Consider the following 15,724-nt stretch of genomic DNA (forward strand, 5'->3'; position numbering starts at 1 on the left):
GTCGTGTTGTCTCTGCTCTGGACTCTGGACTGGATAGAGGAGGTTGTGTTGTCTCTGCTCTGGACTCTGGACTGGATAGAGGAGGTCGTGTTGTCTCTGCTCTGGACTCTGGACTGGATAGAGGAGGTCGTGTTGTCTCTGCTCTGGACTCTGGACTGGATAGAGGAGGTCGTGTTGTCTCTGCTCTGGACTGGACTGGATAGAGGAGGTTGTGTTGTCTCTGCTCTGGACTCTGGACTGGATAGAGGAGGTCGTGTTGTCTCTGCTCTGGACTCTGGACTGGATAGAGGAGGTCGTGTTGTCTCTGCTCTGGACTGGACTGGATAGAGGAGGTCGTGTTGTCTCTGCTCTGGACTCTGGACTGGATAGAGGAGGTCGTGTTGTCTCTGCTCTGGACTCTGGACTGGATAGAGGAGGTCGTGTTGTCTCTGCTCTGGACTCTGGACTGGATAGAGGAGGTCGTGTTGTCTCTGCTCTGGACTCTGGACTGGATAGAGGAGGTTGTGTTGTCTCTGCTCTGGACTCTGGACTGGATAGAGGAGGTCGTGTTGTCTCTGCTCTGGACTCTGGACTGGAGAGGAGGTCGTGTTGTCTCTGCTCTGGACTCTGGACTGGATAGAGGAGGTCGTGTTGTCTCTGCTCTGGACTCTGGACTGGATAGAGGAGGTCTGGTCTCTGCTCTGGACTCTGGACTGGATAGAGGAGGTTGTGTTGTCTCTGCTCTGGACTCTGGACTGGATAGAGGAGGTCGTGTTGTCTCTGCTCTGGACTCTGGACTGGATAGAGGAGGTTGTGTTGTCTCTGCTCTGGACTCTGGACTGGATAGAGGAGGTTGTGTTGTCTCTGCTCTGGACTCTGGACTGGATAGAGGAGGTCGTGTTGTCTCTGCTCTGGACTCTGGACTGGATAGAGGAGGTCTGTTGTCTCTGCTCTGGACTGGATGGAGAGGAGGTTGTGTTGTCTCTGCTCTGGACTCTGGACTGGATAGAGGAGGTCGTGTTGTCTCTGGACTCTGGACTGGATAGAGGAGGTTGTGTTGTCTCTGCTCTGGACTCTGGACTGGATAGAGGAGGTCGTGTTGTCTCTGCTCTGGACTGGATAGAGGAGGTTGTGTTGTCTCTGCTCTGGACTGGACTGGAGAGGAGGTCGTGTTGTCTCTGCTCTGGACTCTGGACTGGATAGAGGAGGTTGTGTTGTTCTGCTCTGCTCTGGACTGGATAGAGGAGGTTGTGTTGTCTCTGCTCTGGACTCTGGACTGGATAGAGGAGGTCGTGTTGTCTCTGCTCTGGACTGGATAGGAGGTTGTGTTGTCTCTGCTCTGGACTGGACTAGAGGAGGTCTTGTGTTGTCTCTGCTCTGGACTCTGGACTGGACTGGATAGAGGAGGTCGTGTTGTCTCTGCTCTGGACTCTGGACTGGATAGAGGAGGTTGTGTTGTCTCTGCTCTGGACTCTGGACTGGATAGAGGAGGTCTGTTGTCTCTGCTCTGGACTGGATAGAGGAGGTTGTGTTGTCTCTGCTCTGGACTCTGGACTGGATAGAGGAGGTCGTGTTGTCTCTGCTCTGGACTCTGGACTGGATAGAGGAGGTTGTGTTGTCTCTGCTCTGGACTCTGGACTGGATAGAGGAGGTCGTGTTGTCTCTGCTCTGGACTGGATAGAGGAGGTTGTGTTGTCTCTGCTCTGGACTCTGGACTGGATAGAGGAGGTCGTGTTGTCTCTGCTCTGGACTCTGGACTGGATAGAGGAGGTTGTGTTGTCTCTGCTCTGGACTCTGGACTGGATAGAGGAGGTCGTGTTGTCTCTGCTCTGGACTCTGGACTGGATAGAGGAGGTTGTGTTGTCTCTGCTCTGGACTCTGGACTGGATAGAGGAGGTCGTGTTGTCTCTGCTCTGGACTCTGGACTGGATAGGAGGTTGTGTTGTCTCTGCTCTGGACTCTGGACTGGATAGAGGAGGTCGTGTTGTTCTGCTCTGGACTCTGGACTGGACTGGATAGAGGAGGTCGTGTTGTCTCTGCTCTGGACTCTGGACTGGATAGAGGAGGTTGTGTTGTCTCTGCTCTGGACTCTGGACTGGATAGAGGAGGTCGTGTTGTCTCTGCTCTGGACTGGACTGGATAGAGGAGGTTGTGTTGTCTCTGCTCTGGACTGGACTCTGGGACTGGATAGAGGAGGTCTGTTGTCTCTGGACTCTGGACTGGATAGAGGAGGTTGTGTTGTCTCTGCTCTGGACTCTGGACTGGATAGAGGAGGTCTGTGTTGTCTCTGGACTCTGGACTGGATAGAGGAGGTTGTGTTGTCTCTGCTCTGGACTCTGGACTGGATAGAGGAGGTCGTGTTGTCTCTGCTCTGGACTGGATGGGAGGTCGTGTTGTCTCTGCTCTGGACTGGACTGGATAGAGGAGGTCGTGTTGTCTCTGCTCTGGACTCTGGACTGGATAGAGGAGGTCGTGTTGTCTCTGCTCTGGACTGGACTGGATAGAGGAGGTCGTGTTGTCTCTGCTCTGGACTCTGGACTGGATAGAGGAGGTCTGTTGTCTCTGCTCTGGACTCTGGACTGGATAGAGGAGGTCGTGTTGTCTCTGCTCTGGACTCTGGACTGGATAGAGGAGGTTGTGTTGTCTCTGCTCTGGACTCTGGACTGGATAGAGGAGGTCGTGTTGTCTCTGCTCTGGACTCTGGACTGGATAGAGGAGGTCGTGTGTTGTCTCTGCTCTGGACTCTGGACTGGATAGAGGAGGTTGTGTTGTCTCTGCTCTGGACTCTGGACTGGATAGAGGAGGTCGTGTTGTCTCTGCTCTGGACTCTGGACTGGATAGAGGAGGTTGTGTTGTCTCTGCTCTGGACTCTGGACTGGATAGAGGAGGTCGTGTTGTCTCTGCTCTGGACTCTGGACTGGATTGTCTCTGCTCTGGACTCTGGACTGGATAGAGGAGGTCGTGTTGTCTCTGCTCTGGACTCTGGACTGGATAGAGGAGGTCGTGTTGTCTCTGCTCTGGACTGGACTGGAGAGGAGGTTGTGTTGTCTCTGCTCTGGACTCTGGACTGGATAGAGGAGGTCTGTTGTCTCTGCTCTGGACTCTGGACTGGATAGAGGAGGTCGTGTTGTCTCTGCTCTGGACTCTGGACTGGATAGAGGAGGTCGTGTTGTCTCTGCTCTGGACTCTGGACTGGAGAGGAGGTCTGTTGTCTCTGCTCTGGACTCTGGACTGGATAGAGGAGGTCGTGTTGTCTCTGCTCTGGACTCTGGACTGGATAGAGGAGGTTGTGTTGTCTCTGCTCTGGACTCTGGACTGGATAGAGGAGGTCGTGTTGTCTCTGCTCTGGACTGGATAGAGGAGGTTGTGTTGTCTCTGCTCTGGACTCTGGACTGGATAGAGGAGGTCGTGTTGTCTCTGCTCTGGACTGGATAGAGGAGGTCGTGTTGTCTCTGCTCTGGACTGGATAGAGGAGGTTGTGTTGTCTCTGCTCTGGACTCTGGACTGGATAGAGGAGGTCGTGTCTCTGCTCTGCTCTGGACTGGATAGAGGAGGTTGTGTTGTCTCTGCTCTGGACTCTGGACTGGATAGAGGAGGTCGTGTGGACTGGATGTCTCTGCTCTGGACTGGATAGAGGAGGTCTTGTTGTCTCTGCTCTGGACTCTGGACTGGATAGAGGAGGTCGTGTTGTCTCTGCTCTGGACTGGATAGAGGAGGTCTGGACTGGATGGAGGAGGTCGTGTTGTCTCTGCTCTGGACTCTGGACTGGATAGAGGAGGTTGTGTTGTCTCTGCTCTGGACTCTGGACTGGATGGACTGGACTCTGGACTGGATAGAGGAGGTCGTGTTGTCTCTGCTCTGGACTCTGGACTGGATAGAGGAGGTCTGGTCTCTGCTCTGGACTGGATGAGGAGGTCGTGTTGTCTCTGCTCTGGACTGGATAGAGGAGGTTGTGTTGTCTCTGCTCTGGACTCTGGACTGGATAGAGGAGGTGTGTTGTCTCTGCTCTGGACTCTGGACTGGATAGAGGAGGTCGTGTTGTCTCTGCTCTGGACTCTGGACTGGATAGAGGAGGTCGTGTTGTCTCTGCTCTGGACTCTGGACTGGATAGAGGAGGTCGTGAGTCTCTGCTCTGGACTCTGGACTGAGGAGGTCGTGTCTCTGCTCTGGACTCTGGACTGGATAGAGGAGGTCGTGTTGTCTCTGCTCTGGACTCTGGACTGGATAGAGGAGGTTGTGTTGTCTCTGCTCTGGACTCTGGACTGGATAGAGGAGGTCGTGTTGTCTCTGCTCTGGACTCTGGACTGGATAGAGGAGGTTGTGTTGTCTCTGCTCTGGACTGGATAGAGGAGGTCTGGTCTCTGCTCTGGACTCTGGACTGGATAGAGGAGGTCGTGTTGTCTCTGCTCTGGACTCTGGACTGGATAGAGGAGGTCGTGTTGTCTCTGCTCTGGACTCTGGACTGGATAGAGGAGGTTGTGTTGTCTCTGCTCTGGACTCTGGACTGGATAGAGGAGGTCGTGTTGTCTCTGCTCTGACTCTGGACTGGATAGAGGAGGTTGTGTTGTCTCTGCTCTGGACTCTGGACTGGATAGAGGAGGTCGTGTTGTCTCTGCTCTGGACTGGACTGGATCTGCTCTGGACTGGATCGTGTTGTCTCTGCTCTGGACTCTGGACTGGATAGAGGAGGTCGTGTTGTCTCTGTCTGGACTGGATAGTCTCTGCTCTGGACTCTGGACTGGATAGAGGAGGTCGTGTTGTCTCTGCTCTGGACTGGATAGAGGAGGTTGTGTTGTCTCTGGGACTGGATAGAGGAGGTCTTGTTGTCTCTGCTCTGGACTCTGGACTGGATAGAGGAGGTTGTGTTGTCTCTGCTCTGGACTCTGGACTGGATAGAGGAGGTCGTGTTGTCTCTGCTCTGGACTCTGGACTGGATAGAGGAGGTTGTGTTGTCTCTGCTCTGGACTCTGGACTGGATAGAGGAGGTCGTGTTGTCTCTGCTCTGGACTGGATAGAGGAGGTCGTGTTGTCTCTGCTCTGGACTCTGGACTGGATAGAGGAGGTCGTGTTGTCTCTGCTCTGGACTGGATAGAGGAGGTCTCTGGACTGGATAGAGGAGGTCGTGTTGTCTCTGCTCTGGACTCTGGACTGGATAGAGGAGGTCGTGTTGTCTCTGCTCTGGACTCTGGACTGGATAGAGGAGGTCGTGTTGTCTCTGCTCTGGACTCTGGACTGGATAGAGGAGGTTGTGTTGTCTCTGCTCTGGACTCTGGACTGGATAGAGGAGGTCGTGTTGTCTCTGCTCTGGACTCTGGACTGGATAGAGGAGGTTGTGTTGTCTCTGCTCTGGACTGGATAGAGGAGGTCGTGTTGTCTCTGCTCTGGACTCTGGACTGGATAGAGGAGGTCGTGTTGTCTCTGCTCTGGACTCTGGACTGGATAGAGGAGGTCGTGTTGTCTCTGCTCTGGACTCTGGACTGGATAGAGGAGGTCGTGTTGTCTCTGCTCTGGACTCTGGACTGGATAGAGGAGGTCGTGTTGTCTCTGCTCTGGACTCTGGACTGGATAGAGGAGGTTGTGTTGTCTCTGTGTGGATGTCTCTGCTCTGGACTCTGGACTGGATAGAGGAGGTCGTGTTGTCTCTGCTCTGGACTCTGGACTGGAGAGGAGGTCGTGTTGTCTCTGCTCTGGACTCTGGACTGGATAGAGGAGGTCGTGTTGTCTCTGGACTCTGGACTGGATAGAGGAGGTTGTGTTGTCTCTGCTCTGGACTCTGGACTGGATAGAGGAGGTCGTGTTGTCTCTGCTCTGGACTGGATAGAGGAGGTCTGTTGTCTGCTCTGGACTGGATAGAGGAGGTTGTGTTGTCTCTGCTCTGGACTCTGGACTGGATAGAGGAGGTCGTGTTGTCTCTGCTCTGGACTGGACTGGATAGAGGAGGTTGTGTTGTCTCTGCTCTGGACTCTGGACTGGATAGAGGAGGTTGTGTTGTCTCTGCTCTGGACTGGTCGTGTTGTCTCTGCTCTGGACTGGATAGAGGAGGTCTGGGACTGGATAGAGGAGGTTGTGTTGTCTCTGCTCTGGACTCTGGACTGGATAGAGGAGGTCGTGTTGTCTCTGCTCTGGACTCTGGACTGGATAGAGGAGGTTGTGTTGTCTCTGCTCTGGACTCTGGACTGGATAGAGGAGGTCGTGTTGTCTCTGGACTCTGGACTGGATAGAGGAGGTTGTGTTGTCTCTGCTCTGGACTCTGGACTGGATAGAGGAGGTCGTGTTGTCTCTGCTCTGGAGGTCGTGTTGTCTCTGCTCTGGACTGGATAGAGGAGGTCTGGATAGAGGAGGTTGTGTTGTCTCTGCTCTGGACTCTGGACTGGATAGAGGAGGTCGTGTTGTCTCTGCTCTGGACTCTGGACTGGATAGAGGAGGTCGTGTTGTCTCTGCTCTGGACTCTGGACTGGATAGAGGAGGTCGTGTTGTCTCTGCTCTGGACTCTGGACTGGATAGAGGAGGTCGTGTTGTCTCTGCTCTGGACTCTGGACTGGATAGAGGAGGTTGTGTTGTCTCTGCTCTGGACTCTGGACTGGATAGAGGAGGTCGTGTTGTCTCTGCTCTGGACTCTGGACTGGATAGAGGAGGTCGTGTTGTCTCTGCTCTGGACTGGATTGTGTTGTCTCTGCTCTGGACTCTGGACTGGATAGAGGAGGTCGTGTTGTCTCTGCTCTGGACTCTGGACTGGATAGAGGAGGTCGTGTTGTCTCTGCTCTGGACTGGATAGAGGAGGTGGTGTTGTCTCTGCTCTGGACTCTGGACTGGATAGAGGAGGTCGTGTTGTCTCTGGACTCTGGACTGGATAGAGGAGGTCGTGTTGTCTCTGCTCTGGACTCTGGACTGGATAGAGGAGGTCGTGTTGTCTCTGCTCTGGACTCTGGACTGGATAGAGGAGGTCGTGTTGTCTCTGCTCTGGACTGGACTGGAGGTCTGTTGTCTCTGCTCTGGACTCTGGACTGGATAGAGGAGGTCGTGTTGTCTCTGCTCTGGACTCTGGACTGGATAGAGGAGGTCGTGTTGTCTCTGCTCTGGACTGGACTGGATAGAGGAGGTCGTGTTGTCTCTGCTCTGGACTCTGGACTGGATAGAGGAGGTTGTGTTGTCTCTGCTCTGGACTCTGGACTGGATAGAGGAGGTTGTGTTGTCTCTGCTCTGGACTGGATAGAGGAGGTCGTGTTGTCTCTGCTCTGGACTCTGGACTGGATAGAGGAGGTCGTGTTGTCTCTGCTCTGGACTCTGGACTGGATAGAGGAGGTCGTGTTGTCTCTGCTCTGGACTGGATGGAGGAGGTCGGATGTCTGCTGGGACTCTGGACTGGATAGAGGAGGTCGTGTTGTCTCTGCTCTGGACTCTGGACTGGATAGAGGAGGTTGTGTTGTCTCTGCTCTGGACTCTGGACTGGATAGAGGAGGTCGTGTTGTCTCTGCTCTGGACTGGACTGGACTGGTCTCTGCTCTGGACTGGATAGAGGAGGTCGTGTTGTCTCTGCTCTGGACTCTGGACTGGATAGAGGAGGTTGTGTTGTCTCTGCTCTGGACTCTGGACTGGATAGAGGAGGTTGTGTTGTCTCTGCTCTGGACTCTGGACTGGATAGAGGAGGTTGTGTTGTCTCTGCTCTGGACTGGACTTGTCTCTGCTCTGGACTCTGGACTGGATAGAGGAGGTCGTGTTGTCTCTGCTCTGGACTGGATAGAGGAGGTTGTGTTGTCTCTGCTCTGGACTCTGGACTGGATAGAGGAGGTCGTGTTGTCTCTGCTCTGGACTCTGGACTGGATAGAGGAGGTCGTGTTGTCTCTGCTCTGGACTCTGGACTGGATAGAGGAGGTTGTGTTGTCTCTGCTCTGGACTCTGGACTGGATAGAGGAGGTTGTGTTGTCTCTGCTCTGGACTCTGGACTGGATAGAGGAGGTCGTGTTGTCTCTGGACTCTGGACTGGATAGAGGAGGTCGTGTTGTCTCTGGACTCTGGACTGGATAGAGGAGGTCGTGTTGTCTCTGCTCTGGACTCTGGACTGGATAGAGGAGGTCGTGTTGTCTCTGCTCTGGACTCTGGACTGGATAGAGGAGGTCTCTGCTCTGGACTCTGGACTGGATAGAGGAGGTTGTGTTGTCTCTGCTCTGGACTCTGGACTGGATAGAGGAGGTCGTGTTGTCTCTGCTCTGGACTGGATAGAGGAGGTTGTGTTGTCTCTGCTCTGGACTCTGGACTGGATAGAGGAGGTCGTGTTGTCTCTGCTCTGGACTCTGGACTGGATAGAGGAGGTTGTGTTGTCTCTGCTCTGGACTCTGGACTGGATAGAGGAGGTCGTGTTGTCTCTGCTCTGGACTGGATAGAGGAGGTCGTGTTGTCTCTGCTCTGGACTGGATAGAGGAGGTCGTGTTGTCTCTGCTCTGGACTCTGGACTGGATAGAGGAGGTCGTGTTGTCTCTGCTCTGGACTCTGGACTGGATAGAGGAGGTTGTGTTGTCTCTGCTCTGGACTCTGGACTGGATAGAGGAGGTTGTGTTGTCTCTGCTCTGGACTGGATAGAGGAGGTTGTGTTGTCTCTGCTCTGGACTCTGGACTGGATAGAGGAGGTCGTGTTGTCTCTGCTCTGGAGGTTGTGTTGTCTCTGCTCTGGACTCTGGACTGGATAGAGGAGGTTGTGTTGTCTCTGCTCTGGACTCTGGACTGGATAGAGGAGGTTGTGTTGTCTCTGCTCTGGACTCTGGACTGGATAGAGGAGGTTGTGTTGTCTCTGCTCTGGACTCTGGACTGGATAGAGGAGGTCGTGTTGTCTCTGCTCTGGACTCTGGACTGGATAGAGGAGGTCGTGTTGTCTCTGCTCTGGACTCTGGACTGGATAGAGGAGTCTCTGTCTCTGGACTCTGGACTGGATAGAGGAGGTCGTGTTGTCTCTGCTCTGGACTCTGGACTGGATAGAGGAGGTCGTGTTGTCTCTGCTCTGGACTCTGGACTGGATAGAGGAGGTCGTGTTGTCTCTGGACTCTGGACTGGATAGAGGAGGTTGTGTTGTCTCTGCTCTGGACTCTGGACTGGATAGAGGAGGTCGTGTTGTCTCTGCTCTGGACTCTGGACTGGATAGAGGAGGTCGTGTTGTCTCTGCTCTGGACTGGATAGAGGAGGTCGTGTTGTCTCTGCTCTGGACTGGATAGAGGAGGTTGTGTTGTCTCTGCTCTGGACTCTGGACTGGATAGAGGAGGTCGTGTTGTCTCTGCTCTGGACTCTGGACTGGAGGTTGTGTTGTCTCTGCTCTGGACTGGATAGAGGAGGTCTTGTTGTCTCTGCTCTGGACTCTGGACTGGATAGAGGAGGTCGTGTTGTCTCTGCTCTGGACTCTGGACTGGATAGAGGAGGTCGTGTTGTTGTGGATAGAGGAGGTCTCTGCTCTGGACTCTGGACTGGATAGAGGAGGTCGTGCTCTGGACTCTGGACTGGATAGAGGAGGTCGTGGTCTCTGCTCTGGACTCTGGACTGGATAGAGGAGGTGTCTCTGCTCTGGACTCTGGACTGGATAGAGGAGGTCGTGTTGTCTCTGGACTCTGGACTGGATAGAGGAGGTTGTGTTGTCTCTGCTCTGGACTCTGGACTGGATAGAGGAGGTCGTGTTGTCTCTGCTCTGGACTGGATACTTGTCTCTGCTCTGGACTGGATAGAGGAGGTTGTGTTGTCTCTGCTCTGGACTCTGGACTGGATAGAGGAGGTCGTGTTGTCTCTGCTCTGGACTGGATAGAGGAGGTTGTGTTGTCTCTGCTCTGGACTCTGGACTGGATAGAGGAGGTCGTGTTGTCTCTGCTCTGGACTGGATAGAGGAGGTTGTGTTGTCTCTGCTCTGGACTGGATAGAGGAGGTCTTGTTGTCTCTGCTCTGGACTCTGGACTGGATAGAGGAGGTTGTGTTGTCTCTGCTCTGGACTCTGGACTGGATAGAGGAGGTTGTGTTGTCTCTGCTCTGGACTCTGGACTGGATAGAGGAGGTTGTGTTGTCTCTGCTCTGGACTCTGGACTGGATAGAGGAGGTTGTGTTGTCTGCTCTGGACTGGACTGCTCTGGACTCTGGACTGGATAGAGGAGGTTGTGTTGTCTCTGCTCTGGACTCTGGACTGGATAGAGGAGGTCGTGTTGTCTCTGCTCTGGACTCTGGACTGGTTGTCTCTGCTCTGGACTCTGGACTGGATAGAGGAGGTCGTGTTGTCTCTGCTCTGGACTCTGGACTGGATAGAGGAGGTTGTGTTGTCTCTGGACTCTGGACTGGATAGAGGAGGTCGTGTTGTCTCTGCTCTGGACTCTGGACTGGATAGAGGAGGTCGTGTTGTCTCTGCTCTGGACTCTGGACTGGATAGAGGAGGTTGTGTTGTCTCTGCTCTGGACTCTGGACTGGATAGAGGAGGTCGTGTTGTCTCTGCTCTGGACTCTGGACTGGATAGAGGAGGTCGTGTTGTCTCTGGACTCTGGACTGGATAGAGGAGGTTGTGTTGTCTCTGGACTCTGGACTGGATAGAGGAGGTCGTGTTGTCTCTGCTCTGGACTCTGGACTGGATAGAGGAGGTCGTGTTGTCTCTGCTCTGGACTCTGGACTGGATAGAGGAGGTCGTGTTGTCTCTGCTCTGGACTCTGGACTGGACTGGATGGAGAGGAGGTCGTGTTGTCTCTGCTCTGGACTGGATAGAGGAGGTCGTGTTGTCTCTGCTCTGGACTCTGGACTGGATAGAGGAGGTCGTGTTGTCTCTGCTCTGGACTCTGGACTGGATAGAGGAGGTCGTGTTGTCTCTGCTCTGGACTCTGGACTGGATAGAGGAGGTTGTGTTGTCTCTGCTCTGGACTCTGGACTGGATAGAGGAGATCGTGTTGTCTCTGGACTGGACTGGATAGAGGAGGTCGTGTTGTCTCTGCTCTGGACTCTGGACTGGATAGAGGAGGTCGTGTTGTCTCTGCTCTGGACTCTGGACTGGATAGAGGAGGTCGTGTTGTCTCTGCTCTGGACTCTGGACTGGATAGAGGAGGTCGTGTTGTCTCTGCTCTGGACTCTGGACTGGATAGAGGAGGTTGTGTTGTCTCTGCTCTGGACTCTGGACTGGATAGAGGAGGTCGTGTTGTCTCTGCTCTGGACTCTGGACTGGATAGAGGAGGTGGTGTTGTCTCTGCTCTGGACTCTGGACTGGATAGAGGAGGTCGTGTTGTCTCTGGACTCTGGACTGGATAGAGGAGGTGGTGTTGTCTCTGCTCTGGACTCTGGACTGGATAGAGGAGGTCGTGTTGTCTCTGCTCTGGACTCTGGACTGGATAGAGGAGGTTGTGTTGTCTCTGCTCTGGACTCTGGACTGGATAGAGGAGGTCGTGTTGTCTCTGCTCTGGACTCTGGACTGGATAGAGGAGGTCGTGTTGTCTCTGCTCTGGACTCTGGACTGGATAGAGGAGGTCGTGTTGTCTCTGCTCTGGACTCTGGACTGGATAGAGGAGGTCGTGTTGTCTCTGCTCTGGACTCTGGACTGGATAGAGGAGGTCGTGTTGTCTCTGCTCTGGACTCTGGACTGGATAGAGGAGGTTGTGTTGTCTCTGCTCTGGACTCTGGACTGGATAGAGGAGATCGTGTTGTCTCTGGACTCTGGACTGGATAGAGGAGTTCGTGTTGTCTCTGCTCTGGACTCTGGACTGGATAGAGGAGGTCGTGTTGTCTCTGCTCTGGACTCTGGACTGGATAGAGGAGGTCGTGTTGTCTCTGCTCTGGACTCTGGACTGGATAGAGGAGGTCGTGTTGTCTCTGCTCTGGACTCTGGACTGGATAGAGGAGGTTGTGTTGTCTCTGCTCTGGACTCTGGACTGGATAGAGGAGGTGGTGTTGTCTCTGCTCTGGACTCTGGACTGGATAGAGGAGGTGGTATTGTCTCTGCTCTGGACTCTGGACTGGATAGAGGAGGTCGTGTTGTCTCTGCTCTGGACTCTGGACTGGATAGAGGAGGTGGTGTTGTCTCTGCTCTGGACTCTGGACTGGATAGAGGAGGTGGTGTTGTCTCTGCTCTGGACTCTGGACTGGATAGAGGTAAATGAAGTGTGATATCTGCTGAGTGAGTGTTTTTGGGCGTACATTTCATCATGTAATATTAGGATTGATTGCTGTGTGTGTGTGTGTGTGAGTCTCTCTTTCACCACCGATTAATCTCAGTGGCACCAGCTGCTAAAATCCCACTATGCTTTGATCAATGTGAGCTATTTCCACCTCTCTGGATGGGTTGAGGCTGGAGCAACAGGCTGGATAGAGCCTGTTGGATGATCAATGTGAGCTATTTCCACCTCTCTGGATGGGTTGAGGCTGGAGCAACAGGCTGGATAGAGCCTGTTGGATGATCAATGTGAGCTATTTCCACCTCTCTGGATGGGTTGAGGCTGGAGCAACAGGCTGGATAGAGCCTGTTGGATGATCAATGTGAGCTATTTCCACCTCTCTGGATGGGTTGAGGCTGGAGCAACAGGCTGGATAGAGCCTGTTGGATGATCAATGTGAGCTATTTCCACCTCTCTGGATGGGTTGAGGCTGGAGCAACAGGCTGATAGAGCCTGTTGGATGGAGGTGGGGGGGGGGGGGATATCTGGCTGCTCAGGGCTGGTCAGGGTAAAGCTACGTCCCAAATGGGCAAAAATAGGCACGCTGCTGTACATAGGGAATAGGCACACTGCTGTACATAGGGAATAGGCACGCTGCTGTACATAGGGAATAGGCACGCTGCTGTACATAGGGAATAGGCACGCTGCTGTACATAGGGAATAGGCACGCTGCTGTATATAGGGAATAGGCACGCTGCTGTACATAGGGAATAGGCACACTGCTGTACATAGGGAATAGGCACGCTGCTGTATATAGGGAATAGGCACACTGCTGTATATAGGGAATAGGCACGCTGCTTTATATAGGGAATAGGCACGCTGCTGTACATAGGGAATAGGCACGCTGCTGTATATAGGGAATAGGCACACTGCTGTATATAGGGAATAGACACGCTGCTGTATATAGGGAATAGGCACACAACTGTATATAGGGAATAGGCACACTGCTGTATATAGGGAATAGACACGCTGCTGTATATAGGGAATAGGCACGCTGCTGTACATAGGGAATAGGCACACTGCTGTACATAGGGAATAGGCACGCTGCTGTATATAGGGAATAGGCACACTGCTGTATATAGGGAATAGACACACTGCTGTATATAGGGAATAGGCACACTGCTGTATATAGGGAATAGACACGCTGCTGTACATAGGGAATAGGCACGCTGCTGTACATAGGGAATAGGCACGCTGCTGTACATAGGGAATAGGCACACTGCTGTATATAGGGAATAGACACACTGCTGTATATAGGGAATAGGCACGCTGCTGTACATAGGGAATAGGCACACTGCTGTACATAGGGAATAGGCACGCTGCTGTATATAGGGAATAGGCACACTGCTGTATATAGGGAATAGACACGCTGCTGTATATAGGGAATAGGCACACTGCTGTACATAGGGAATAGGCACACTGCTGTATATAGGGAATAGACACGCTGCTGTATATAGGGAATAGGCACGCTGCTGTACATAGGGAATAGGCACACTGCTGTACATAGGGAATAGGCACGCTGCTGTATATAGGGAATAGGCACGCTGCTGTATATAGGGAATAGGCACGCTGCTGTACATAGGGAATAGGCACACTGCTGTACATAGGGAATAGGCACGCTGCTGTATATAGGGAATAGGCACACTGCTGTATATAGGGAATAGACACACTGCTGTATATAGGGAATAGGCACACTGCTGTATATAGGGAATAGACACGCTGCTGTACATAGGGAATAGGCACGCTGCTGTACATAGGGAATAGGCACGCTGCTGTACATAGGGAATAGGCACACTGCTGTATATTAGTCTAGACACACTGCTGTATATAGGGAATAGGCACGCTGCTGTACATAGGGAATAGGCACACTGCTGTACATAGGGAATAGGCACGCTGCTGTATATAGGGAATAGGCACACTGCTGTATATAGGGAATAGACACGCTGCTGTATATAGGGAATAGGCACACTGCTGTACTAGGGAATAGGCACACTGCTGTATATAGGGAATAGACACGCTGCTGTATATAGGGAATAGGCTGCTGTCTCTAGGCACACTGCTGTCATCTCACGCTGCTGTATATAGGGAATCTCTCTGTATATAGGAATAGGCACGCTGCTGTATATAGGGAATAGGCACACTGCTGTACTATCTCACACTGCTGTACATAGGGAATAGGCACGCTGCTGTATATAGGGAATAGGCACGCTGCTGTATATAGCTCACGCTGCTCTCTATCTCTCTCACGTCTGCTGTCTCTCTCACTCTGCTGTACATCTCTCGCTCTGTCTGGAATCTCGCTGCTGTATATCTCTCACGCTGCTGTCTATCTGCTGCTGTATATCTAGGCTCTCTGCTGTATATAGGGAATGTCACGCTCTGTACTCTCATGCTCTGTATAAAGGGAATAGGCATTGCTGTATATCTAGGCACGCTGCTGTACATAGGGAATCATGCTGCTGTATATAGGGAATAGACAAAAGTGTAATAAACAGGCACGCTCTATATATCTCGATGCTGTAAACATAGGAATAGACACGCTGCTGTTATAGGGAATAGGCACTCTGCTGTAAAGAATAGGCAATGTCATAGGGAATAGGCACGCTGCTGTATATATATACAGTGTTGTACATCTAGGCACACTGCTGTACATAGGGAATAATAAATAAGCACGCTGCTTCTATGTCACTGCTGTATTATGTTTATGATGGCATAGGCACCCTGCTGTACATTAGGCCTTGCTGTCATATTGTTCACACTGCTGTTGTAGGGAATAGACACGCTGTGTATATAGGGAATAGGCACACAACTGTTATAGGGAATAGGCACACTGCTGTATATATAGACACGCTGCTGTATCTAGGGCAATAGGCACGCTGCTCTAGGGAATAGGCACACTTGTACATAGGGAATGGTCGCTGCTGTATATAGGGAATGGCACACTGCTTTATGGGAATAGACACATTATGTTATGGGAATAACATTTACTATAGGGGCTGCTGTACAGAATTGTGTACATGATAAACGTGCTGTACATTGGGGTGACAGAAGAACTGCTGTATATAGGGATAGACACACTGCTGTAAAATGTGAAATAGGCAACTGTAATAAACACTGCTGTAATTAGACACGCTGCTGTATATAAATAGGCACACTGCTGTACATAGGGAATAGGCACACTGCTGTATATAGGGAATAGACAGGCTGCTGTATATAGGGAATAGGCACGCTGCTGTACAACACTGCTGTACATAGGGAATAGGCATGCTGTATATAGGGAATAGTCACAACATGCTCTTGTGGTATGCTGTATATAGGGAATAGACACTGTGTACATAGGGAATAGGCACACTGCTGTACATGGCTGCACGAATAGTTAATAGGCACGCTGCTGTATATAGCACAGGCACGCTGCTGTACATTCACGCTGCTGTACATAGGGAATAACATAAGCATGCCACGCTTCTTGTGGTATGCTTGATATTTATGGCACGCTCTTTATTCAATAGGCACGCTGCTGTATAGGGAATAGGCACGCTGCTGTACATTAGGCACTCTGCTGTATATAGAACACGCTTGTATATAGGGAATTCACG

The sequence above is a fragment of the Oncorhynchus nerka genome, linkage group LG27 (assembly GCF_034236695.1).
Source record: "Oncorhynchus nerka isolate Pitt River linkage group LG27, Oner_Uvic_2.0, whole genome shotgun sequence".
In the NCBI taxonomy this organism is placed as follows: Eukaryota; Metazoa; Chordata; class Actinopteri; order Salmoniformes; family Salmonidae; genus Oncorhynchus; species Oncorhynchus nerka.